The sequence below is a fragment of the Acipenser ruthenus genome, chromosome 5, assembly GCF_902713425.1.
Source record: "Acipenser ruthenus chromosome 5, fAciRut3.2 maternal haplotype, whole genome shotgun sequence".
In the NCBI taxonomy this organism is placed as follows: Eukaryota; Metazoa; Chordata; class Actinopteri; order Acipenseriformes; family Acipenseridae; genus Acipenser; species Acipenser ruthenus.
In genome coordinates, this window is record NC_081193.1 from 52612550 (window position 1) to 52639585 (window position 27036).

Here is a 27036-nt window from a genome sequence, read left to right on the forward strand (position 1 = left end):
ATTTCCGTGCAAAGGAGGCTGAGGACGGAACTGCATTGTGTTCAATTAATATTTAAGACGTAGTGGGCAGATCAGTTATTACACGGGTAAAAAAAATGTGTTCATTTGCATTGCTGCCTGTATTTTGCATGTGTTTATGAAACAGCAGCTACAATACCAGTCTTTTACATTAGTAGGGTTATTCAAAATACAATTGACCTCTTAGTATTACTGTACATTTACACATTTTAACTACATTTATGAATTTATTTTGAGAAACAACTGGAATTGTATTGTGCTAAGTATAGGTGGTTAAAGAGTTTATGGTGCGATGTGTTCTTTGTGAAATATATTTTTTAAGCGCATTATTTATCTGGAAATAACGAAAATTACTTACCGGTATTTTGTAGCAAGCATTATGTCCTTTGTGTTCATCACCTGCAACATTAAGGCACATTTTGACAGGATGTAAGGTGGCTCTTAGCCAAGGACGATTTACTTGGCGCCATGACCAGGTGCTGCGATGTTTGGCCTTAGCATTGGAAGACAAGCGTAAAATGACCAATAAGTTGCCACCTGTTCCATCAAAACATTACACACAAAAGACAACATTCCTCCGCCCAGGAGAGCAACCACCAAGAAAAGGTGTTAAAACCAATCCTCGCCCAGGACAACTGGAAGCTGCTAGAGACTGGAATATGCTGGCAGATGTTGGTCAACGGCTTATTTTTCCACCTGAGATTGCCACCACTAACCTTCGACCAGATATTGTCTTGTGGTCTGGATCAGCACGCCTTGTTCACCTGGTAGAGTTAACAGTGCCATGGGAGGATGCTGTAGATGAGGCGTATGAGAGGAAGAAACTGCGGTATGCTCAACTAGCCACTGAAGCGGAACAGCGAGGATGGAGAGTTCGGGTTTACCCAGTGGAAGTGGGTTGTCGAGGATTTGTGGCACACTCTACAACCCGGTTTCTCAGAGACGTCGGATTCAGTGGCCAAGAGTTGCGTCGCACAGTGAAGAACTTATCTGAAGCAGCAGAGAGGAGCAGCAACTGGCTGTGGTTGAGACGGAAAGATTCTGGCTGGGGACAGGTAAGTAAGCTGGGCTGAGTTGAGTGGGGGACGGAGGGGGGTGATGCTGGGACGCCAGAATCACCGTCGAGCCCTCTTGAGGTGTCGTGGGCTAGTCGACGAAACACTGAGGATGGAAGGTGCCCACTTGAAAACCCCAGAGATGTACCCTACTTAGCTCAATCCAGACGGTTGTCATGCTGATGCGCTGGGGAGGCCGCACTTTGGTTGATCCCCGGAGCCAGCATCGCAGCCGTTGTGTGTGCTGATGCGCCAGGGAGGCAAAATAAGCTGATCCCTGGAGCCAGCATTACACTTCAGCCATTAACACCAGACAGAAGGATATCTACATATGGAAGGAAACGTAAATGGATGGAGACACACATGGATCACATTAGTTTACTGTAAAGCTACGTCTTAGTTGGTGCTTATCTTGGCGAGAGCCGAGTTCAAATCAGCATGAAGTTTTAACATCTACTCTCGTGTAATGGAAATCATGAAGATCTGGATACGTCCAGTGACTGCTGTGAATAGTGCAGCTGGCAACAAGGGAAAGACCTTGTGACAGCCTGGAGAGACAGCTGACAGGAGGAAAGAGACCCCATTGGGGCTGGTAAGGGTTAGCTACCCTTGTCGGCAGTATCCAGCTCTGTGTTTACAGGATGCTGGAGACACCCGCCCAAGGCTTCTAAGAAATTAAAGAGAAAAATACCCCTAGAGTCTGCGAGAGCGGGGGCGGAAGATGACTCAACGTTGGACAACACGGTTAACGACTTAGGAACGGAAACGGATATGAGTATGGAGAGTACTTCACAAAAGACTAGTTCAAGATCTGCAGTTAACAAAGACATGGAACTCCAGGTTTGTGTCTGCGGCTGGAGCAAGGCGACAACGGTCAGGGGTTTGAAGATTCATCAAGGGAGAATGAAATGCTTGAGGGAGAAGGGACAAGGGCCTCGCATTGATCAGTACTTCTTACGAAGTCAGTCAAGTCAGTCGAATGAAATCCAGCGACAGGAAGCAAACCACAGTTCGCAGGATATCAGCACCCCTGTCATAGATGTGAGGAGGACTTGCATGGACACAGTTAGTGATGAACCTAATGATCCTTGTGAACCCGGTCAGACAAACCAGCATAAGAGAGAAAAGAACCTCAACGGGCACAAGCCTGGAGTTAAATGGCCAAGAGCTTGTGAGAAAACTGCATGGGACACAGTAAACACAGATCTCTGCGTCGCATTGGAAAGATTAAGTGGAACAGTTGAAAAGAAGCTGGATAAATTTGGGGACATCATCTACGCATATGGAAGTGAGAGGTTTGGAGTTGATACAAGGAAGGAAAAAGTACAAACTATTCCTGGAAAGTCTAGACGGCAGCAGGAGATTGAACGCTTAGTTAGAGTAAGGAGACAGCTGAGGAACCAATGGAGAAGAGCAGAACAAAGTCAGAAGGAGGGACTCAATCTCTTACAAAAGGTCATAAAAGATAAGCTTGCAACATTGCGCAGAGCTGAGCGCCTACGGAAACGCTACAAAAAGAAGGAGCGTGCGAGAGCTAACTTTTATAAAGACCCATTCAAATTTGTAAAGAAGTTATTCACCAGTGAGAAGAATGGCACACTAAAAGCATCTAAGGTTGAGCTGGAGAGATATTTGGAGGAAACACATACAGATTCAAAAAGGCAGGAGCCTATGTCAATTCCGTCAGACATCCCACCTATCAATCCACCAGAATACCAAATGGAGGACTGTGCACCTAAGTGGAAAGAAATAGAGCAAGCTGTGAAAAAAGCAAGGGCTTCATCATCTCCAGGGCCTAATGGAGTTCCGTACAGAGTGTACAAGAGTGCTTCAGGAGTTCTACGAATTCTGTGGAAATTGATGAAAGTGGCATGGGAAAAACAGGTTGTACCAAGAGCATGGCGCCGAGCAGGTGGAGTCTTTATACCTAAAGAAAAAGATTCTACAAGCATCAGTCAGTTTCGTCCCATTTCCCTATTAAACGTAGAAGGCAAGATTTTCTTCAGCATTATTGCTCAGAGATTGTCAGCTTACCTATTAAAGAACTGCTTCATTGACACTTCAATACAAAAAGCGGGCATTCCAGGTTTCCCAGGTTGCTTAGAACACATCAATGTGATCTGGCAACAAATTCAATCAGCTAAAAAGGAGAGGAAGGAGCTCCATGTGACATTCCTGGATTTGGCTAATGCATATGGTTCAGTGCCACATGAACTACTTTGGGCAGCATTTGATTTTTTCAGTGTACCGATGACAATAACAAATTTAGTGAAAGCCTATTTTGGAGATTTGCAATTCAGTTTTTCAACTTCAGAATTCAGCACTACATGGCAATGCCTAGAGGTTGGAATAATGGCAGGATGCACCATTTCTCCACTGGCTTTTACCATGGCAATGGAAGTAATCATTAGGGCATCAAAATGGGTAGTAGGAGGAGAGCGCTTGGCTTCTGGAATGCGATTACCACCAATTCGAGCATATATGGATGACATGACAACCATGACTACAACAGTAGCCTGCACTAATCGATTATTGGGCAAATTAACCAATAACATTGAATGGGCACGAATGCAATTCAAGCCCACTAAATCAAGGAGCATCTCTATAATTAAAGGCAAAGTAGTAGATAAAACATTCTTCATTAATGGTGAGGCAATACCAACAGTGTCTGAGAAGCCAGTGAAGAGTCTTGGGAGATGGTACGACGGGGATCTAAAGGACACAGTTCGTGTGGGAGAAGTTAGACAACAAGCAGTGGAAGGGTTGAAGAGCATAGACAGCTGCGCTCTACCAGGTAAACTAAAACTCTGGTGCTTTCAGTTTGGTCTACTGCCGAGGTTGCTGTGGCCACTGACTGTGTACGAGGTTTCTTTGACAACAGTAGAGAAGCTGGAAGCTTTAATCAGTTCATACATCAGGAAATGGTTGGGAGTTCCACGCTGCCTCAGCAGAGTGGGACTTTATGGTAAAGGAATACTGCAGCTACCAGTCTCTGCTCTAACCGAGGAGTTTAAGTGCGCCAAGGTCAGACTGGAAATGACATTAGTAGAGTCACGCGATAAATGCGTAAGGGAGGCAGCACCTGTGTTGAAAACTGGAAGAAAGTGGGCGGCAAAGAAAGCTGTGGAAGATGCAAAGGCTGCCCTTCGAATTGGTGATATCATGGGACAAGTTCAGCATGGAAGAGGGGGTCTTGGTTTCAGTTCAACTCCTCCTACATGGCACAAGGCGGCCCCAGCTCAAAGGAGGAAGCTGGTAGTCAACGAGGTGCAAAAGCAGGAGGAGAGGATGAGGTGTATAAAGGCCATTTCCCAGGCCAAACAGGGAGAATGGATGAGATGGGAGAGTGTGGAACAACGCAAGATTGGCTGGAAAGACCTATGGTCAATGGAACAGAGCAGGATCAGTTTCCTCATCAGGTCAACATATGATGTTCTCCCATCACCACAGAACCTAAACCTCTGGGTAGGAGAGGATCCCTCATGTCCTTTGTGTTCATCACCTGCAACATTAAGGCACATTTTGACAGGATGTAAGGTGGCTCTTAGCCAAGGACGGTTTACTTGGCGCCATGACCAGGTGCTGCGATGTTTGGCCTTAGCATTGGAAGACAAGCGTAAAATGACCAATAAGTTGCCACCTGTTCCATCAAAACATTACACACAAAAGACAACATTCCTCCGCCCAGGAGAGCAACCACCAAGAAAAGGTGTTAAAACCAATCCTCGCCCAGGACAACTGGAAGCTGCTAGAGACTGGAATATGCTGGCAGATGTTGGTCAACGGCTTATTTTTCCACCTGAGATTGCCACCACTAACCTTCGACCAGATATTGTCTTGTGGTCTGGATCAGCACGCCTTGTTCACCTGGTAGAGTTAACAGTGCCATGGGAGGATGCTGTAGATGAGGCGTATGAGAGGAAGAAACTGCGGTATGCTCAACTAGCCACTGAAGCGGAACAGCGAGGATGGAGAGTTCGGGTTTACCCAGTGGAAGTGGGTTGTCGAGGATTTGTGGCACACTCTACAACCCGGTTTCTCAGAGACGTCGGATTCAGTGGCCAAGAGTTGCGTCGCACAGTGAAGAACTTATCTGAAGCAGCAGAGAGGAGCAGCAACTGGCTGTGGTTGAGACGGAAAGATTCTGGCTGGGGACAGGTAAGTAAGCTGGGCTGAGTTGAGTGGGGGACGGAGGGGGGTGATGCTGGGACGCCAGAATCACCGTCGAGCCCTCTTGAGGTGTCGTGGGCTAATCGACGAAACACTGAGGATGGAAGGTGCCCACTTGAAAACCCCAGAGATGTACCCTACTTAGCTCAATCCAGACGGTTGTCATGCTGATGCGCTGGGGAGGCCGCACTTTGGTTGATCCCCGGAGCCAGCATCGCAGCCGTTGTGTGTGCTGATGCGCCAGGGAGGCAAAATAAGCTGATCCCTGGAGCCAGCATTACACTTCAGCCATTAACACCAGACAGAAGGATATCTACATCATCATATGGAAGGAAACGTAAATGGATGGAGACACACATGGATCACATTAGTTTACTGTAAAGCTACGTCTTAGTTGGTGCTTATCTTGGCGAGAGCCGAGTTCAAATCAGCATGAAGTTTTAACATCTACTCTCGTGTAATGGAAATCATTATCATGCTAAACTCTTAGCCTCTCTAGATGCATTTATTTCTGTAATATTAAGCAAATTAGGTTGAGTTTATTGATTATGAACTGGCGCATATATGTGCAAGTATGCAATGGTTTTAAAACTCTGGTTTCGCCTCAGTAGCATTACATGGACTGTTTTCCTTTGTAGCTGCTATGTTTTAAGCTTAGAAGCAAGACCTTTATGTGATGTATCAAATTAAATGCCCTAAAATTTTCTTTCATATGGTTAAGGTATCTGAAAAAAAAAACTATTGTGGAGTTTCACTGTTGAGAAAAAATGAAAAACACTCAGGGTGCCATCAGTAAAATTGTAAATAAATGCTTAAATGCATTATTTTGTTTTGTGGTATCCATTACTGTTCATCCAACCCAAATGAGCATAGGTAAAAGTTATCTGTATGGTCAATAACAAAATCTGCTTATAAATACGCCAAGGAATCGTGAATTCACTGAAATGGAGAGACAAAACACAAGGCAGAAACCGTGGACCTTTAATGGTGAACATCAGTTGGGCAAGTATGACCACATTATTGTGCATCTCAATTTTGTATCAATTGAAATTGTATTTTCTTTTTACTTGTAAATTGCTAATCTCCTGTAAAATGAATCTGGTTAAATCAAACTGTCTCGAACTCGAATTGACTCGAGCCAGATAGGTGACTCGACTCGAGTCTTTACCCCCTGTTACTGGTGACTCGATTACAACACCGCCTCCCCTATCAAATGATATGTGTTTCAAGGCTAAACTGCAAAGTCATCAGAGTGAAGTGCATTTTGTATTGTGTTTACACAATCGCGGTCCTAGAAGCCCACTTCAGTATGATCGTGTTAACACGATCCTGGTCCTTAAAAGGTTAACTGAAACATAAAAAAGTAAGTAAATATTTATTTTTGTACATTGACATTGAAAAGATCCACCAGGTGGTGGTGTTGAGACAGCACTAGAATATTTTGCAGTGCAAAACGATGTTTCATTACTTAAAGTGATGAAGTCAGGGTGAGTGTGCATATTGACAAATTACCCAGTTTTGTTTTTATTTAGATAGCAGTTAATTCCAGCTCAGAGACTAATATAGCTTGACATTTTATATTCTTCTCCTTGGCATTTTTTACATTTCCATAGAAATCCCTTGGTATTTTATTAAGATTTTCTTAAGATGTGTATTTTCCACAGTTGAGACCATTTGTTTCTGTTTCAGCCAGTCCTGAAATATAGCAGTTTTCTATTTTTTGGGTATATTTTTCCATTTTGCTATCTTCCAGTTCATTTAATTGTTCTTCATCCAAATTGGCATGTCTACTTACTACTTTTGGGATTTTTTTTGCTGGTACTTGGTCAGTCAGTTACTGTACATAACTGTAAACAAGACAGCTAACAGTATTGTAAATTCTGCGAGGCAGCACAGTGATTTCTAATATGTGATGAGGCTCGAACTGTCCGCATCCATCAAATATACGTACAGCTGGAACCTTGCTCGACAAATCACATTGCTTGTTTCACGTTCCATTGCCAGACCTGGATTATAAATAAATATATGCACATACATACAGTACATCAAGGTATCCCATTGGGTTGTATACAATCATGTCCATGGCGATATCTTTTGAAACCAAGCCCTGACAGCCCCATAAGCTGCAGCCCTATTTTAACTATTAGACAAAATAGTTACAGAATACTTAAAAACTGCTGTTAGAACCATGCTGCATGATTAATTTATTATTAATAGCGTTACCCCCTCAGAGTGGAGCCGAAGGAACACTCGGATCTAGCTAACCCCACCGATTGACCATCCTCCCGAGAAAAATAGTCAGCATTTTGATGGAGCTTACCCGCTCAATGTTTGACATCAAAGCAGAAGGGTTGCAACACCAGGTACCACTGCGTTATCCTGGCGTTTTTGTCCTTCATTGTGTTCAGCCACTGTAAAGAGGAGTGGTCAGTGACAAGAGTAAAGCGACGTCCCAGGAGATAGTACCTTAAGGATTCTAAGGCCCATTTTACTGCTAAGCACTCTTTTTCTGTCACTGAGTGCTTAGTTTCCCTAGATAGTAGTTTACGGCTGATATATAAGATAGTATGTTCTGTACCATCTCTCTCCTGGGACATAACCACCCCCAAACCTACTTCTGAAGCATCAGTTTGGAGGATGAACTCCTGACTGAAATTCGGTGTCATAAGAGCAGGGGCCTGAGTCAAGCTTGTTTTAATAGAATTGAAGGCCCTCTGACACTCTGCACTCCACTTGACCTTGTTAGGTGCATTCTTCTTGGTGAGATCAGTGATGGGTGCGGCAGTGGTGGAATAGTTCTTTACAAATCGACGGTAATATCCTGCCAGGCCCAACAGTGATCTCACCTGGGATTTAGTGGTAGGTATCGGTGTATCCAACAAAGCCTGGACTTTGGAGATCAACGGTTTTACACTATCTTTTCCCATTATAAACCCTAAATACTTTGTCTCGTCCTTTCCAAAAGCACACTTTGCCATGTTCGCCGTGAGCCCCGCTTCTCTCAAAGACTGTAGGAAGGCGCTTAGCCTATCAAGGTGCTCCCTCCAGGTGGAGCTATAAACAACCACATCGTCGATATATGCGGCAGCATATTCTCGATGTGGAAGTAACACCCTATCCATCAGTCTCTGAAAAGTCGCAGGGGCCCCGTGTAGACCAAACGGCATTGTGCGAAATTGGAAGAGGCCGTTGGGGGTGACAAATGCTGTTTTCTCCCTAGACTCTTCCGTCAAAGGAATTTGCCAGTATCCTTTGATGAGGTCTAGAGTAGAGACAAAACTAGCCTGCCCCAGGCACTCCAAGAGTTCATCTACTCGTGGCATAGGGTAAGCATCAAACTTTGAGATGGCATTCATCTTTCGGAAATCAATACACAGCCTTAGGGAACTGTCAGGTTTTTTTACAGGCACAACCGGGCTGCACCATTCACTCTGAGAAGGTTCAATCACCCCAAGCCTGAGCATGCTTTCCACCTCTGTTTGAACAGCCTCCCTTTGACTCTCGGGGACCTGGTATGCCCGAACCCTCACTTTGGAACCTGGAGGAGTAAGGATTGCATGTTTAATTATGTGAGTTCTACCAGGCACCTTAGAAAATACATCACCAAACTGCTGAATAATATGTCTTAGTTCTCCTCGCTGATCAAGTGACAATTGCTCCCCCATTGAAATTTCAGCGGCCTCTAGTGGCTCAGCTGAGGGTCCAAAGTCCTCCTCGATGTTCTCTGAGGAAATAAAATGAACTTCCCTTTCTATTCAGGGTTTGAGTAGGTTAACATGGTAAATTTGGGTTTCTTTTCGACGCCCAGGCTGTCGGATTTCATAATTAACTGGTCCAATAGCTCTAATTACCTCAAATGGACCCTGCCACTTAGCAAACAACTTAGATTCCGTTGTGGGGAGCAACAATAACACTTTGTCTCCTGGTCGGAAGGTCCGAATTCTTGCTTTTTGGTTGTAGTGATTCTCTTGTCTGCGTTGCGCCGCTCTGAGATTGTCTTAGCCAATTGACCGACCAACTCCAGGAGGTCTCTTAAGTGCAATACATATTTCACTATATTTTTGGAGGATTTTGAGGCTTCTTCCCAACGTTCTTTCACTAGATCCAAAATTCCCCTTGGTTGGTGACCATATAATAGCTCAAACGGGGAGAACCTCGTTGAGGATTGGGGAACTTCTTGGATCGCAAAAAGAAGGTACGGAAGGAGTTTAACCCAGTTTTTCTTGACCTGATCTACAAAGCGGCACAACATTTGTTTTAGGGTCTGATTAAACCGTTCTACCAACCCATCCGTCTGTGGATGATAAACTGAGGTTTTGATAGAATGAATTTTGAGCAGTTTACACAGCTGCTGGACACAATCAGACATAAAACTAGTGCCCTGGTCAGTGAGGATCTCCTTTGGGATTCCCACCCTCAAAAAGATCTTGGCCAATTCCTCAGCTATTGTACAGGAGTGCATTGTGCGTAAAGGAATTGCCTCTGGATACCTGGTAGCATAATCCACCACAACTAAGATGTACCGGTATCCAGTGTCACTTCCTTCCAGAGGTCCTATCAGATCTACGCCAATGCATTCAACCGGCGTAGATATAATAGGTAGTGGTACCAGAGGGGCGGGCGAACCCGTTTCGGGGCAACTAACTCAGGACAGGAGTCAGGACATGCTGCTACATAGTTCCGCACCTGTGTATAGAGCCCGGGCCAGTAGAACCAGGCCAGGATTCGTTCCTGAGTCTTTTTGACGGCTAGATGGCCTGCAAACGGTAGGTCATGTGCAAGTCGCATAACCTCAGCCCGGAAAGGCTCAGGAACGAGCAGTTGGGTAATATTTTCCCTGGTCCCCTCGTCCCGGGTTACTCGGTAGAGTAAGTGCCCGACTATAACAAAATGCGGAAATGTCTCAGGCCCTCTACCATCCAACACCTTCCCCTCAATGGACTTGACCTATTCCCTCGCAAATTTTAGACTGGGATTGTTCTGTTGTTCCCAGGCCAAATCAATATCTCTTTCCCATAAATCAGGAACATTGAGAGGAGGAGAAGCATCTACCACACCTCCATTACTAGTAACCCCGCCCTCCAGGTCACACTGAATGGCAACACCTTTGCCATGTCATTTGGCATTCTGGCTTACAAGCGCCTCTGGCCCCTCCCTTATTTGCATAAATGTACCCGCATATCGCTCCGTCCGGCGCTCGCGGCGTGTTTTTCGGGGCCGGAACCGGGTAATAAACAGGTCAGATTGAAGGGAAAAATCTCGCCAATCGTCTTCTCCCCTTTGTTGGGCAGTTGTTGAGTAGAGACCAAAGCCCACCTTTGTTTGATTAATATATCAAAAAAAGGCCAGTCCCTACCCAACAACACTGGGTACGGTAACACCTCTGTGACAGCGACTCTAACGTCCTCCGTCTGGTCACCTGCCGTGATCCTAATTTTAGTGGTAGGGAGTAGTCTGGTTTCCCCATGTACACAGGTGATAGCCCTATGACCTGTCGGCTCCCAAACCACTCCCTCCAAGACCTTGTATCGAATGAGGGTTAGCGTGCACCCAGAGTCCACTAAAGCGAGGGTACTCCTGTTTCCAACCTGCACATTAATGCAATAAGGGCTCTCCCAGCCAAACCCAGGTTTCTTACCCGCTTCCGTGGTCCAGTAGCTACTCAGTCTCCCGACCTCCATCAGTGGACAATCCCGAGCTATATGACCTGGTTCTCCGCAGCGAAAGCAGCTGGGGGAGAGAGGGCTGTGGGGAAGGATTGAGAGAAGGATTGAAATTGTCCTGCTGGCCCAAAACTGGCGGGTTACGTTTTTTTTCTATTACCCATTGGGGCGCCAACCTCGGCCTCCATGGTTTCGGAGGTGGGTTGGGCCCACTGGGCTTACTTTTTATACCAATAGGCCTCACGGCACCAGGGTTGCTCTTGCTCTCCTTGCTATCTTTCGAGGGCAGAGAATCCTCGTAGGCTTCAGCCAGCTTTACCGCCTGGTCCAGGGATTCAGGGTTGTGTCTCAGAATCCAGTCCCGGGTATCAGGGTTGCCAGCTGGTCTACCGCTATTGTCTCCAAAACTTGCTGTACGGTTCTTTCTGTAGGTTGGGTCCAGCGTGTAAGATGGTCCCATAACTTCTGGACGACCCTCCGGGGACTAACGCCCTCCGGTCTCTTATAAGTCTTAAACATCCGGCTTTGATGTTCCGGAGTGATATTAAGATGGCAGAGAATTGCCAGCTTGACTTTGTTATAGTCTTGGGCATCCTCTGCGGGAAGACCTTGATAGACTGCTTGCGCCTCCCCCGTCAAGCAGGGGGCCAAGTGAGCAGCCCACCACTCATTCAGCCATCTTGACACCGTGGCAACCCGCTCAAACATTGTCAAAAAGGCCTCTGGGTCATCCTCCGCCATCATCTTCTGGAGTTTAATCTTTGGAGCTGAGAATGGGGCTGCTACTACTGGAACCGATGCTGTAGCCTGGGCCGTGAGGATTCCCTGAACTGACTGACACATTGCTGTTAACTTTTCCATCATGGCGGTGAGCTGAGCCATCCGCTCAAACTCCCGCTGATTGTCTCTGTCCTTTCGTCGCCGTTCCTCACTATTGCGACGTCGGTCCTGGGCTTCTAGGATGGCTTGCAAGGTTTTCGCATCCATCCTAACGGTGGTGCAAATCCCACTCTAACACCAACTTTGTCACAGACAGTGGGAGTGTGGGGTGCACTACCGAATCAAACCACTTGAGGCAGTATTGAGTTTCTGGAAAGTTCTCTTATTTTCTGTTTGTTTCATCAATGATAAATCAAATCTTCATAATTCCACAGGCTTCCTGTTCACACGTTTCTTTAAAAATTCTTTCTTACTTTTGATAAATCAAAGTTCCTTTAAAAATCATATTTTCTTTACATAAATCAATAAAATAACTTAAAGAAAATCCTCCCCTCCTACCAACAATGGTATTCGGTTTGGTTAACTTAAAAAGTCTTAAACGTAAGAGAACCACTAACAAAGGACTTACAATAAATAAAAGAAGACTGTTTTAAAGTTTGCAAAGCTTCCTGGAGGGCTTCACTCCGTGGAAAGAGTCAGCGTCCTGCTGGTTTTTCTCTCTCTCTCTCTCTGGATCTACTTGATAAAAAATCCACACAGAGTGTTAGTGTCCTCTTTTAACAAGCACCCGTGCAAACAGCATGCTTGTCTCCTTCCACCAACCAACCTCAAGCTGTTACAATCTGGGCCCTATATACACAAGGAAACACCCCCCCTCCAATCAACAGCATTCAATTATATGCTAATTTAAGAATGTTCCTGCATGTTCCGGGGTTGCTGCCCCCAACAAAGATGGCGACCGCTGTACCTGCACTTCCGCCCCAACGTCAGTCTCACATCAGATGATCCTTGTTGGGAACTTCGTGGTTGATTCACAGCCCTCTGATGGCTGGGAGGTTGAATTGCAGTACAGGATCGCTTTACTCCGTCACAGGCTGTCAATTAATCGCAGTTAACTTCTGCGATTAATGCCTTAATTTCTTTGGAGCAATTGTTACTTTCGGTTTCGTTTCTGTTGTTTTCTATCTCTCTCACACATTCCTCTTCTCGAACACCCACCCTGAGCACGGAAAGCTGCAGGCTTATATACCGGTGACCATCTCCAGACTAGCAATAAATTAATCAATTAATTAATCTGGAGATGGTAACATTCTGCACGAGTTTTGTGGATTGGTTTCCCCATCCATGGTACCAAACAATAACAAAAAATTGTATTTTTTTTAAATCAACAAAATACATTAAAATCATTAATAATAAAACATACTCGTTTTGTCCTGCCCCTTCTAATTATGTGCAGGGCCTTTCTGCCCTGCCTCAGACCCTCTTAGTATACCATAATTCATTCCCTGCGGCACCATTTTAATATACTCGAGCGCATGCAAAGCAATGAGTGCAGTCAACATTTCAATAGAAAGTTAGTCATATAACTGCATTATGGAGCAAAGTACTAACAATATAATATAATAGTATTTACAATTAAGGAGAATAGAATCGTTACTCAATGAATGCTTTGTTTTATTTAGACAATTAATAGAAGAGAATACTTGTAACAGCAATGAAAAACATCAGTAAAACATACCCTTTTAAAGGAAACTGATAAGAAAACATACAGTATATAGTTTGAAATGCATTAAGGTGAGTAATAAAATGACTCCATTGTGATTTAGCAGTTGGTTCAACAATTTAACAACAAATGCTGGAGTTTTTTCTGTATATATTTATTTACACAGAATTTAAACTATAAAGAAGGGGCAACAATATTAATCCAGAAATAGGACAACAGGTTTTTTTGTGCTGAGCTGTTGCATAAGTATTCACCCCCCTTGGACTTTTCCACATTTTGTAGTGTTACAACCTGGAATTAAAATGGATTTAATTAGGATTTTTTATCACTGATCTACACAGAATAGTCCATAATGTCGAAGTGGGGAAACAAATCTAAATATTTTTCAAAATTATTTACAAATGAAAAACTGAAAAGTCTTGATTGCATAAGTATTCACCTCCTTTGCTGTGACACCCCTAAATAAGCTCTGGTGCAACCAATTGCCTTCAGAAGTCACATAATTGGTTGAATGGAGTCCACCTGTGTCGCATGATCTCAGATTAAATACACCTGTTTCTGGACGGCCCCAAAGTTTGTTAGAGAGCATATCTAAACAAACAGCATCATGAAGACCAAGGAGCTATCAAAACAAATCCGGGATAAAGTTCTGGAGAAGCACCAATCAGGGTTGGGTTATAAAAAAATATCCCAAACTTTGAACATAACCCCCAAAGCACCGTTAAATCCATTATTAAAAAAATGGAAAGAATATGGCACAACCGCGACTTTGCCTAGAGAAGGCCGTCCACCAAAACCCAGTGACCAGGTAAGGAGGGCATTAGTCAGAGAAGCAACCAAGAGGCCAATGGTAACTCTGAAGGAGCTTGGGAGATCCACAGCTGAGATGGGAGAAACCGTCCATGGGACAACTATAAACTGGACGCTCCACAAAGTTGGGCTGAAAAAAAACATATCAAATCCCGTTTGGATTTTGCCAAAAGGCATGTGGGAGACACAGCAAACATGTGGAAAAAGGTTCTCTGGTCTGATGAGACCAAAATTGAACTTTTTGGCCTTAGCGCAAAACGCTATGTGTGGCGCAAAGCCAACACTGCTCATCACCCTGAGAACACCATCCCCACGGTGAAGCATGGTGATGGCAGCATCATGTTATGGGGATGCTTTTCATCGGCAGTGACTGGGAAACTGGTCAGGATTGAGGGCAAGATGGATGGAGCCAAATACAGGGAAATTCTAGAGGAAAACCTTCCAGCAGGACAATGACCCTAAACACACAGCCAAAGCTACACTGGAGTGGTTTAAAAACAAGAACCTGAATGTCTTAGAATGGTCCAGTCAAAGCCCAGACCTCAATCCGATTGAGAATCTGTGGCAAGACTTGAAAGTTGCTGTTCACCAACGGTCCCCATCCAACTTGACAGAGCTTGAGCAATTTTGCCAAGAAGAATGGGCAAAAATTGCATGATCCAAATGAGCAAAGCTGGTAGAGACTTATCCAAAAAGACTCACAGCTGTAATTGCTGCCAAAGGTGCTTCTACCAAGTATTGACTCAGGAGGGGGGGGGGGGGGGGGGGGGATACTTATGCAACCAACAAATGTCTTTTTTTGTTTAATTAACTTTTGTGTCACAATAAAAAATATTTTGCACCTTCAAAGTGTTAAGTATGTAGTGTAAATCAAATGGTAAACATCCCAATTAAATCCATTTTAATTCCAGGTTGTACCACTACAAAATGCGGAAAAGTCCAAGTGGGGTGAATACTTATGCAAGGCACTGTATAATCCAGTTACAAATAAACAGACCCATTCAAACGTGATTTAAAAGATTAAATTGTGCTAGCATTCCTGATATGAAACAGGATCAAGTTCCAAAGACGAGGGGCATTATAACTAACTGCCATGTCTCCGGCTGAGTTCAAACTAATTTTAGGGACTGTCAGAAGATTAGCATTTTCCGATCTCAGGGAATGACCAGGGACATATGGGATCAGCAGATCTTGAAGATTAGAAGGTCCAAGATCATGTAAGGCCTTACAGGTAATAAGAAGAACTTTAAAATAAGAAGAAGAAGAAGAAGAAGAAGAAGAAGAAGAAGAAGAAGAAGAAGAGTATCAGTAATAAAACAAACTTGAATGAGATAAATGCAGTAATTGTATCAATTAAATATGTGATCATTTTTTAAATCGCTTGACAGCACTAATATAAACCAACAGAATACTGTCTGTGTGTGTGTGTGTGTGTGTATATATATATATATATATATATATATATATATATATATACACACTGAGTGTACAAAACATTAGGAACACCTTCCTAATATTGAGTTGCACCCCCTTTTGCCCTCTGAACAGCCTCAATTCATCTGGCCATGGACTCTACAAGGTGTCGAAAACGTTCCACAGGGATGCTGGCCCATGTTGACTCCAATGCTTCCCACAGTTGTGTCAAGTTGGCTGGTAGTGGATCTCTACTCCGAATAGCTCATTCCATCTCATCCCACAGATGCTCAATTGGATTGAGATCTGGTGTCTGGGCAGGTCACTGCAGTAAGCTGAATTCACTGTCATATTGTGGCATGGGGCATTATCCTGCTGAAAAAATCCATTAGCAGATGGATACACTGCTGCACTACAATGTGGTTTTCTCCATACCATAGTCCTCCCATCAGCGTGAAACAGCAGGAACCGGGATTCATCAGAGCAGGCAATGTTTTTCCTATCCTCCAGTGTCCAGTGTTTTCGTTCCTTAGCCCACTGCAACCTCAGTTTCTTATGTTTTGCTGAAAGAAGTGGAACTCTGTTAGGTCGTCAGCTGCCATACCCCATTCGTGTCAAGGTACGACGAGTTGTGCATTCTTTTATGGGTCTTTCGGGACCAATGTTGTACTGGACTGTCAGTTGACTAACTGTAGCCCGTCTGTTGCTCTGCACAATTCGTGTCAGCCTCCTTTGGCCTCTTTCATCAATGAGCTGTTTTCGACTACTGGCCTGCCGTTGGCTTTGATGCCCTTTGGGTGGTAGGCATCCTTGATACACACGGGAAACTGTTGAGCGTGAAAAACCCAGCAGCGTTGCAGTTCTTGACACACCTAATGTTTTGTACACTCAGTGTATCTATCTATCTATCTATCTATCTATCTATCTATCTATCTATCTATCTATCTATATATATATATATATATATATATATATATATATATATATATATATATATAGTGACAAACCAAGGGGCTGAGTGATAAATGGCAGGTATGTGAGGGCAGAACTACTAACGGGGCTCTGCCCTCTCATTGGGTTGCGACCAGAGGGGGGATAACAATTCGCAAAATGGCCACCACAAAAAGACTACAAGCCCCAACAGCCAGAGCAATGTGCCGAGGCGTGGCAGCCACACCCATAACAGTCATGGGGTGTGGCCGGCCAATATAAAAAGGGTCAACACAGATCAGGAAGTGAAGGAGAGGAGTAGAAGGTGGTGAGGCGGTGAGGCGGTGAGGCGTTGGGGCGTTGGGGAGTGTGCTATTTACTCTTTGTGGATTTTGAATTGATTTACTGTGTATGACGTGAACCAACTGAGAATGTTACTGGCTGTGAACCTGATTTGTACGGAGAACCAGACTTGTGAATTGACCCTTGATATCCCTGACCCTGCGGGCCGTGTGTCCAACATGGCACAAGGTAATAAACATACAAGCACCGTCTTGTTGGAAAGAACTTTATTTGTGACTGTACCTTCTTGTGTGTGTGTAGAAGTTTGCTTACCAAGCAAGCAAGAGCTTATATATATATATATATATATATATATATATATATAAAATTAGGGCTGTCACTTGATTTTGATCGGGTTAATTTATGAGTATTAGTTGATTAATCTGTGCACATTTTTAATAAAGGTAACTTTCTTATAGCGGCTATCCTGCACAGTAATACTAAAATATTTATAGAATCTAAAAAAAAAAAAAAAATGGGAATTTGGTCTTTTTAAAAGCATTTTTATTATTATTTTTATTTTAGTAAATGTAACACATTTTTACAGAACAATCGTTCTTTCGGGCCACTGTCAGTCACATACTAGTACCTGGAAACACGAGACAGCTGAGCTGCGTTTCCATCGTCGGTTGTTTAATCTACCATTACAGCTGGTAGTTCACGTACTTGGATTTCTGTACTTCTGCTTTTATTCATTCTGAATCTTGTTAGCGGTACCTGAGAATACTGTGGCTATTGACAAGTGATTGCTTAACATGCTGTTGTAGTCAGAAATCCACATAATGATCTCTTTTTGAGGAGCTGGTGCCTTCACCGTGCCCCCTGAAAGCCAGTTCTTGCTTTCTTGCTTGCCAAGGTAAACAGCAGAATCAATCAAGCATTTAAGAACCTCACGATTTTTTCTTATTTGCTCATTGTGATGTATCCCTACACTTCTGCTCATCCAGTTGAACATCTATCTGGGTTTGTCCAAAAGTTTTGAGTGTTACATTGGCTTGCAAGTGACTTTGGGAACGCTCCTGTTTTTGTGCTGACTTTGTGTGCTGTAGCTAGTGCTTTTCCATATTGCCTTTGATGTACTGAACTAAATACAGTTCCAGCAGTATATATTTTTTAATTGACTACAGGTAAGCCACGGATACCTTTCATAATTTAAATGTTGGAAGTGTCAAGTATATCCCTTCCCTTCTTGTATAGCCCTTCCCTTTGGGTATTTGTGGTGTATACCTCCCTTTTTAATTCTTAGAAAGTTCTTCTTGACAGCCTCTATAATATTAGTAATATCAAGCGAAATTCAGCTGTTCTTACACCATGCACCATAGCATATTTATGTCTTGCCTCTGCTCACTAATGATTGGACAGCTGCATAACAAGGGGCAGATCTTTGACTTTCCATAGGTTAAACTCACAAGACCTTTAACCATTATGAATGTCTATATATATATATTTATAGATAGATAGATAGATAGATAGATACATAGATAGATAGATAGATAGATATAATTTAGTAAAGAAAGACAATACATGCATGTCTCCTGTCATATGTGGTTTTCACAATTACATGGCCTTTTAGTCAAAATTGTAGATATTAGTACTGCCATAGCCTTATGTTTTCATCTATTGATTCACCGCATTGCCACTGTACTTTATGCATCCAGGGCAGGTCAAACATCAGAATAAAATCACTAATTGTGTGTCCCTTCCTGTGATTTCATCGGGCAGCGTGTGATGCCTGCTTGCAAAGATTTTATTTGCAATGCAACCTCCTTCATTGAGATGCGACGGTCGCATCAGGCAGGGTGTTCCGGGCTTTATGTACATGTTTATTAATCCCACACAGGGAAAAAAGAACAATAAACAAACAAATAGGGCACCGGGGCCAAAATAAAGAGTTTAAACAAAACAAACACAACAAGGAATGAACATACAAAGACTTACAAATGCCAGGCTGGGCCACATCTTCACTGGTTTCTCTCCTTACACACTAAACAGGGTTTTATCTCCCTTTCTTTATACAGGTGGTCGCCACCGTGATTCAAGCCACAGTGAACAGCCCCATCTTGTGCCACATGATCAGGGTCCCTGAGACTTTTTTTGTTTGTTTGTTTGTTTTCTTTTGGACATTTTCAATTAATAAGTTTTTTTTGGTTGCTTTGGGTCCCATTTGTATATATGGCCATAATTCCTTTATTTATTAACCAATTTGTTCAAAAGAGATTGTCCATGTTCCCTATATGTTGACGTTTCATTGTACACTGTCAGATTTGAGCTGCCCATGCTAAAATGTTGCACTCAAAATCAGGATTCAGTTTATCACCGCCATTTGAGCATTTCAAAATGATAAAAAAATGAAATGAAAGGTTAGTCCGGTCTTTTTTTTTGTGTATACATTTGTCTTACTGACTATGTTAAATGGTGACGTTGGTGTTTTGTAACTGAACTGTATACTGTTAAGACCGCCCACACGGCATTTGTTGACAGGCTGCACAAAATGTCAGTTTATCAACCGAGATGATTATTGGTTGTTAGTTGCATTGGAAATTAATTCTATCACGTGGTTACTTAGCAAAGCCCAGCCACGGAGCATTTGCACAAAACATGACAATAAACAGGTTTGTGAGATGATATTAAGAGAGGTAATTTCTCAAAGAACCTATGTTGCATGGTGGTTTTTGAAAATTCATCTGTATTTTGCTCAAATTGCAAAATGGAAAATATCAAACAACAGACAATATCTTTGGTCTTAGAGTAAATCAATATAATCAAATTATGAAATGTTCTTTGAGCAAATGCACAGTTCCCAAACAGATTTTGAAGATGCAAGGCTTCATTTCTTGCAAGTGGAATAAGTTTTGTCAAACAAAGAAGTGCTTCTGTGTGCTTAAGGGCGTTCAGTGCAATTCTAAATGCCACAGCAGCAAGCCTCGCAAAAAACAATAAAAATACAGTTTCTAAATCTAAATTGTGTTTTTTTTTTTTTAAATGAGCTCTCATTATGGTTTCTTTATGTGCATCTAATTTTATTATCTAAACTGTTATCATCTAAACAATCAAAACAGTGTTTTAAAATGAGTTTCAGTTGCCCAGTGGAACTCTCAATATGGTTTATTTTGAAAATGTTAATTTACCAAAGTTGTCATCATCTCAAATAAAAACATTTAAGAAGGTTTTCTTTTTGTCAAAAAGCAGTCTCCGTCTTTATTCCACAGGCGCGGCACTGTCTGGTGCTGATCGGGGTCTGCAAAACCTGTTTTTCTAAAAAGTGGTAGTTCACCCCTTCCTATGATTTATGAGAATATTAAACGTTTAATAAGCATACTTTTCTGTCTTTCATTCTTTCTTTCGCTTAAAAAACTGCGATTAGACAAACGTGGGTTGACATTTGATTTTGCAGTTTAAATATTGTGTATACAGTAGTCTTATAATATGAATAAAACAATCCATTTTTAACTGTGTCAGTTTTATCCTCTAAAACTGCAATTTGAGCAAAATAATGCGTTCAAAGAACGAACGAAATAACCTTTCATTTTGTTCTTTGAAAATGCTGACATCGCAAAATGGTTATTTTGATTGATTCATTATTTGACTGACCGAATCCTGACTCTGAGTGTAACACACACATGCACACACACACATATATATACTTGTTTTGTGTCACAATGTGTCTGCCCTTCGTTCACATATAAGATTAAAGAAATGTTTTTGGTTTTGAAAGCAGTTTTATTAAAACTTTATTGTGGTTTTGCCTGGTAGATAACATGCATAATAAAGTGTTGTAAGGCATAGAAAAATATGTAAATAATACAATACTACAGGCATGGTGAACAGTGAAACCACCATGCAGATTTAGACTTTTATAGAAGGAAACAGCTGATATTATACTGAACATCCTACATCCTTAACCAACTATCCATTTTGTTTTTGATTAATGGAAGTAGGGGTATTCAGTGGAGAATAGTAATGGAAACTCTAGACAAGACCCGTAAAGCTCTGTGAAGAAAACCTTTGACATGAACACTGCTGAATTGAGAGAGGACTTTGACAGGCTGTAGCTGTGGGAGACTTGCAGTCAGTTGACCCAATCTTGGAGCTCTCGGTGGGAATTGCTAGACAGAATAGTCCCAAGATAGGAGCGGGGATACAACTGGAAAACCCACACTATAGCCAATGTATGCATTTTTTTCAATAAACTTATTTTACCAGATTTGTCCCTTAACAAATTAATTAATACTTAATTATACCTGAAAGTAGTTTATGCGTGTGTGTTTTCACTCATGCATCCTTTGATTTTGAAGAAAGTACAAAGGCAAAGTCAAATGATGGGAGTGAATAAAGGCTGGAAATCCTCCTCCCCCCCTATTCTTTGATCCAAACAAATCAGACCACATACATGACTATTGTATTAAAAATAAGTTTAATTTGGATTAAAGCTGGTGATGTGAAACCTTAAAAAATGTTTTCATAAATAACTTTTGCTCTTCCAAACAAAGTCATATGGTCACTTTGTACACTATCTTTATAGTTTATGTCATGGGAAGAGTTTTTCTTCACTAAATCTAAGGCCTTAGAAACCCGTTCTTTTCTCCAAGAAATAAAACTAGCAAGAAACACTGTGTTGAAAGAAGAAACAGTTCAATGATTTTTGAGTAGTTTCTTTCTAGTTAAAAAATATTCTATTCCTGTATGCCTTTGTGTTGCTCTAAAATAGGGCCCAGTTTTTTGTGTCTTTTAAACTGTGAACTGCTGGCTTTTGTACATTGGGCTCGATGCGGTTTAATATTTTAATGGAGCAGAACAAAAAGAGAACTGGACTATGTGAAGCGCTAAAGATTCCCTGCAGGTGACCTTGACATACTCTCCACTCCTCCCTTCTGTGCATGGAGTGTTGGGCTGGCTCATCCTGTGCCCCCACTGCCTCTAATGTAGGTCAGCTGCCCACCCCGTGCTGATGAGGGGGCAAGACCCAATGGCCCCTGTCCTTCATCTTCCAAGGTTTGAAAACCGAAAGCCAGCCCTCCTTTTCTCTCTCCCTTTAAGCCTCTTAACATGTTTTATCTTTATCCCTCCCTGATCAAAGCTGTTTTACCTTGGGATCAGGGATCTCAAGTTGACGGATTAGTATCAGATTGAAGTTGGATGTGTGTGATTGTGACACACAGGGGTGGGACACGCCACAAAAGTAGCCTTTGACCATAAAGAACCCCTTTTATTTCTGAAAGGAACTGGGTACATCCTTTTAGATACACTCTTACATAACAGAAATATAAAAAGATACTAGTATGAAGACAGATTCTGGTAGAAATTACCAGGACTGTCATTAATGATATCCTTTATGCATATGTACGTAATATTTGTTAACTTGAAATTACCATTGCAGCTTCTTTTTGAAGTCGCATACTATTGAGTAATCAATTTGGGGGAATGTCGACAATGTGAGAAACATGGTTGTGCAACTTTCTCGCAAATTTTCAACTAATTTGCTTTGGCTTTAAAGGCAATATGTCAGTTAGTGCATTTTAGAGAAAAAGGAAACTTCTTCAACAGACTTCTTTAGGGAAATAATGTTGATTATTGTGGACAAACATATGCTTTCCATGATGAATCTTCAGAGCCTTTTGCTACACGTTAAAAGATTCCAAATTAAATCAGTTTCACTTCCCACCTATACAAATTGCAACCAGACACTTTACTTGTAGTAGGGTGGGCGAATAGCGCGTGATTGAGTTTATTAATAGTATAACAATTTCTCAAAATGTAATATAAATCTCATAAAATATAATTATTTTGATTGAACAGTTCACCTAGTTTACATTCGGCCAAAAAAACATTTTTGAAGTGTTTTTATTTTTAAGACAAGCGTCACAGTCAATTTTGTGACTTAGCAGCTGCGACATGTCTGTGGCACCTCCATGTTCAATTGCAGTCTCCATATTTTGACCTGGCCACATACAAAACGCGTTAAAATAAACTAAATATCCTTTATGCTTTTTTGCATAAAAAATAATGTTAATATTTTGAGATGGTATTTCAAAGCCTTAACCACCTACCAATTGTGGAAAACATACATGATTGGTTAGTACTATATGTCAGGCAGACATACCAGTTTGCATTTATTATATCAGGTGTGGTATTTTTTTCCCAGGGGTGGGAATAAGTGATGTACTTTCTGTTTGACTGGCCCATCTCAGCAGCACATTTGCAACTTATTTACATTTTTTGAGGCAGTATTTCAATGACGTAACCACTTACTAAATGCTAAAAAAGTACACGATTGATTAGCACTATTTGTTTCAGGAAGACATAACACTTTGAATTAGTAACATATCAGGTGTGGTTTTGGAGTGGGAATAAATTATGCGCTTCAGTTTAACTGCCGTCTCAGCAGCGAACTTGCTGCTCTGCAACTGCTGTGCCTTTGTGACCCCCAAATAAATCTTAGTAAAAATAACATTTATAATGTTGCACTAAGAGACACATTAATGTAATGGTCACATTTTCATATGTTGTAAACAAAATATTACCCTTTTTAAATGACTCCTGCACATTTTACTGCAGTACGGACTGCACCTGCAGTTGCCCAGTGAAATAAACTGGCGACAGTGAGATAAATAGGAAACAAACCAACATGAGACTGCTGACGATGTAACAAAATATCATGATAAATGCTATAAAATGCTGCGGAAAGACCTGTCAAAGCAAGGATTGGTTTACAGTGAGAGATGGTGTTTTTAGAGGCACTTATTGTACAACCAAGTCAGCGATTTGCTATTTTAACACAAAAATGTAGCATGTGTACATTTTTTTTTTATTTGAATTATGATATTTTAATAAAATCACTTTTATTTTTGAAACTATTGAAAATTAAAGTTAGTTCGTCATGTACAGTAAATCCAACACGGACTTAATAATGAATGGGTTTTTGCACATTAAAATGTTTCTTTAATAGTTTCAAAAACATGTTTTTTAAGCTTTTGTTTCACATATAATTTTAAGTTAGTTTAAAACTGATTTAATAAAAAAAAGTTATAACAGATTTTTCTTTCGTCTTTCTCAAACTGTATCCATAATGTATAAACAACAGATATTGATAATTAAACTGGCATATAAACTGATATTTACTTTTGCACATAGACCGGCAGGAAAGAGACATATTTAAGGTAGGGTTTATTATAACTACAGAGTTGGCAGCTCCTTTACTTTAAACATACTACCAAAACAAATCAAAGCTCCGACTCTCATCAGTGGAGCTAACAGTTTGTCTGTTAAAGCAGCTGAGAAATCTTGCTCTTCAGTCAGTTACGAGCAGAGCAGAGGGTTCAAGTTTTGCTTCATTGAGATTAATGAGAGCTAGAGTTCACGTGTGGTATAGTTTTGAGTAACTCACCATCATGTAATGTATTTATCTGTGTTGAACATATTTAGTGTTCTAAACATTTACTTTATTAGATCATGGGAGTTTTGTCATACTAAATACCAACAGCATTAGAGCCACGTGGAAGTGCTGAAAAGAAATCCTGGAATCACCCTAGAGCCAGTGAGTTGACGCTACAAGGCAGAAAATCTTCATTTACATTTTTTTTTTTAAATATTTCAAATAAAAGTTTAGACCCGCATTTTGATCCCTCTTCCCAGGCAGCTTAGCTGTCATCCTGAATCAGGTTTAATCGTCTCGGGTTCTTTTGTTCACTTTTTCTGTCTGTGAAAAAAGAAAGGGTAATAGAGACTAAAGGATGGAGGCGAAACACAGAATAGGTTGCAGTGCAGTTGAAGTCAATTTACAAAAAATCAATTAGTACTTCAAAGCAAAGCTCTTTTGAATTCCAATATGACATTTTCAAAGTGGTTGAAATAATTCTCCACTCTTTTTCATTCATATTTTATATTTCAGAGTCAAAAACTAAATATGCTGCCTGACTGATAGAAGTGCTGTTGAGTTAAATAGCCTTGTTTAAACGACTGAGGAGTTAAGTGAACATTTTTGTTATTGTTGATCATTTCATTTCCCCACAGGTTATTTCGGCAATGGGTATGCTGTCAATCACTTGTTAAACACCATCTGAAAGCATCATTCATTGAGATTGCATTGGTACATTCCAACTGGCTCATGCAGTCAAGTACCTAGGATGAGAATTATGAAGAATGTTGACAAAAATAGCCACCATCTTTAATCACATAAGATGTTATATGAAGTAGCTGAATAGAGTAATACATTCTGAATATAAGAAGGTACCAATTCATGTCTGTATTCAGCTTCCCCGGTACAGAATGCACAGTTTTCTCCACCTTGATGTAGAATCTGTAGAAATTTATAAACAATTACCTCAGTGAAGTTGGTGACATTCCATCAATGTCAATTATCAGCCTATTAAAACCCTGGAATGCACCCTATTCTGCCTTGCTTTTTCGTTTGTGTATTGTCACGCAGTTCTGCAGACTACTGCTTTTCATTTCCTGCTGTCTGTGCATCCCTGTGCTTTGCCAAGCATTCGCTTTGCTTTGTTACACATTTCTGTGCTTTTGTTGTGAGAAACTTTTATAGGGATTGGTTTGCCCTGGTTTGTTTTTGGTGTGCTTTGCCATACCTTGCTCGGCTTTACGGTGTTTGCCTATGCTTCGTTGCTCTTTGTTATGCTATCACTATGGGAAACCTTTGTCCTCAACTTTTCATTTCCCCTTTGTGGTGATAATTTAATGAGCCCCCAATTATGTGGAGGGATTGATTCATAAAGTAATTGTAAAATAAATCCTTTAGTTATCTCGGTAAACAAGTAAACATGTATTTCAATACCTTCTCAAGACACGCCTTTAGCTATGTATAAACAATACCTTACTATAATGATCTAGGGTTTTACCACAATATCCTTCTATAGCACCACCAAAACTACATTCATATCCAAGTGCAATCAATTGTTAAATATACTGATGCACAAAAGAAACGCAACACTCAGGTCTAATGGATTTAATCAAATATTTTAAACATAGATATCACAGAAAATGTGAGCAAAAATACATATCAAAGAATCATGATAAGTTTTCAGTATGAAACGTGACACACTGTCAAAATGAAAACATTACAAAGTTAGTATCAGGTATAACCTCCCTGAACATTAACACAATCCTGGCAGTGTTGACGCATAGACCTGATCGGCCTCTGGATAGACTGCTGTGGGATGTTCGAAGGTTGGCTGGTCACGGTTGTCTGATGTTCGAAGGTTGGCTGGTCACGGTTGTCTCCTGTGGATGGCACTGGCGATTTGGTTCTACAGATATTTTATTGCAATCAGGTCAGGAGAAAAAGCTGGCCACGGCAAGACCTCAACATTGTTTTCTTGAAGTCGTATAATTGTAATCCTAGCACTGTGTGGTCTTGCATTGTCCTGCTGGAAAATTGTCACTTCCGGATTGGCTTGCAGGAACGGGAAAACTGTTGCCACAAGGACTTCGTTAATGTATCGCTGAGCAGTAAGGTTGCCCTCAATCTGCACCTAAGGTGTTCCCCACATCATCACACTTCCACCGCCCCACTGGTTGTCTTGAACAATGCAACAGTCAGCATAACGCTCACTATGACGTTGTCTTCCGCCAGGTCTGTCAAGGGCAAAACGGCATTCATTGGTGAATAAAACACTCCACCAGTCTCTCTGCCACCACCTCATATGTTCTCTGGCCCACAGAAGATGGCGATTTCGACTCTCATTTGTCAACATGTTACCCCTGAATGGCCTCTGAGTATGCAAATCATTTTCATGCAGATGGCGAGCTACAATCATTCTGCTGATGCGTGGGTTATTTCTTCCTGAAATTTCTCGTGCTTTAGTAACTGGCAGCAGTGTGGAGTAGTGGTTAGGGCTCTGGACTCTGGACTGGAGGGTTGTGGGTTCAATCCCCAGTGGGGGACACTGCTGTTGTACCCTTGAGCAAGGTACTTTACCTAGATTGCTCCAGTAAAAACCCAACTGTATATATGGGTAATTGTATGTAAAATAATGTGATATCTGTATAATGTGATATCTTGTAACAATTGTAAGTCGCCCTGGAAAAGGGTGTCTGCTAAGAAATAAATAATAATAATAATAACTGCAGTCTGAAAGCGATTACGCAGATGGATCAGTTGGATGTGATGGTCCTGGGCCTGTGTGGTGACCCTCTGCCTTCCAGGATGCGGCCTGTCCCTCACAGAGCCGGTTTCCTG